The sequence below is a fragment of the Apium graveolens genome, chromosome 4 (genome assembly GCF_009905375.1).
Source record: "Apium graveolens cultivar Ventura chromosome 4, ASM990537v1, whole genome shotgun sequence".
Classification (NCBI taxonomy): Eukaryota; Viridiplantae; Streptophyta; class Magnoliopsida; order Apiales; family Apiaceae; genus Apium; species Apium graveolens.
This window is the reverse complement of record NC_133650.1, coordinates 107,687,404-107,688,809: the sequence shown is the minus strand read 5'-3', so window position 1 is coordinate 107,688,809 and position 1,406 is coordinate 107,687,404. Positions and strand designations below refer to the sequence as shown.

General features: G+C 39.0%; 1 non-coding gene across 1 annotated transcript; it reads left to right on the top strand.

Annotated features, from left to right (window-relative positions):
* Positions 1 to 298: 298 nt before the first annotated feature.
* On the top strand, positions 299 to 405 carry LOC141723122 (small nucleolar RNA R71). Its single transcript, XR_012576113.1, has one exon. It is a non-coding gene; the product is annotated as a small nucleolar RNA R71 (small nucleolar RNA).
* The last annotated feature ends 1,001 nt before the right edge of the window (positions 406 to 1,406 follow it).

The following is a 1,406-nucleotide window of genomic DNA, read 5'->3' as shown; positions in this document are numbered from 1 at the left end:
ACAAACACTAATTATATGATTAACACCATAGTTAGCCAGAGAATCGATCTTCATAGACAACGCCTTTAGTTGAGCAGTGATAGCCGTAGCTGTATCCACTTCAAGAACTCCTGCTACCTTGCCATGTGGTAATCTCTGGGTTGGATACTGATATTCATTAGCAGCCATCAGTTCAATTAGATCATAAGCTTCCTCATAGCTCTTCGCCCATAAGGCTCCACCTGCTGCTGCATCGAGCATGGGTCTGGACTGTGCTCCCAGACCATTGTAAAAACAATTGATGATCATCCAATCAGGCATTCCATGATGAGGACACTTCCTAAGCATCTCCTTGTAGCGCTCCCAAGCTTCATATAAAGATTCTCCCGATTGCTGCGTAAATTGAGTAAGAGCATTCCTGAGTGCAACTGTCTTCGCCAAAGGAAAGAATTTAGTAAGAAACTTCTGAGCAAGATCTTCCCAAGTAGTAATCGAACCAGCTGGTAGAGAGTGTAACCAGCTTTTAGCCTTGTCCCTCAGAGAGAATGGGAACAGTCTCGGCTTCACAGCATCTTCAGAAACACCATTAAACTTGAAGGTGTCGCAGATCTCATTGAAATCCCTAATGTGTATATTGGGATCTTCCATTGGAAAAACCCCAAACTAACTGAATTTTGTACCCATTGTATTATGCCAGGCTTGATCTCAAAGGTATTAGCTGTGATAGTTGGCCTGACAATGCTAGATTGAATGTCATTGATTTTGGGTTGAGAAAAATCCATCAAGGCTTTCGTTCATGCTGCTGGATCTCCCATTGTAATGAGTACCTAAAACACAAACAAATAAATCGTGAAAGTAAAAGAATCCGAGTCACTGAACTTTAACGACCACTGACGACAAGCTCCCATTGTAATGAGTACCTAAAACACAAACAAATAAATCATGAAAGTAAAAGAATCCGAGTCACTGAACTTTAACGACCACTGACGACAAGCACATAAACTAAAAATTAACACCGAGTCCCCGGCAGCGATGCCAAAAACTTGTTAGGGCGAAAACACACGCTAATATTCACGCAAGTATACGCGTTCACAAGTAGTATAAGATATAAATCAGATTCGTTCCAACAAAGACTGGTTTAGGTTAAGTTAAATTTATGCACCTATGCAACAATGTATGATTATCGCTCAATGCTAAGACAAATAACAAATTGTGTTTTTATTAAACTAAGAGATTATACTAAATAACATTTGTAATAACCCCAAAATTTTTGGACTTTTTGTAACCCTTATGAATAGTGATTTTGCTGATTATGCTGAATAAGAAAACTTTTCATGCCACACTATGTAGGGGTTCTTCTATTGGTATTCTGAGATCTTATTAGTACTCCATATGGTATATAAGTGTATGTAAAGATCGTCAGAATC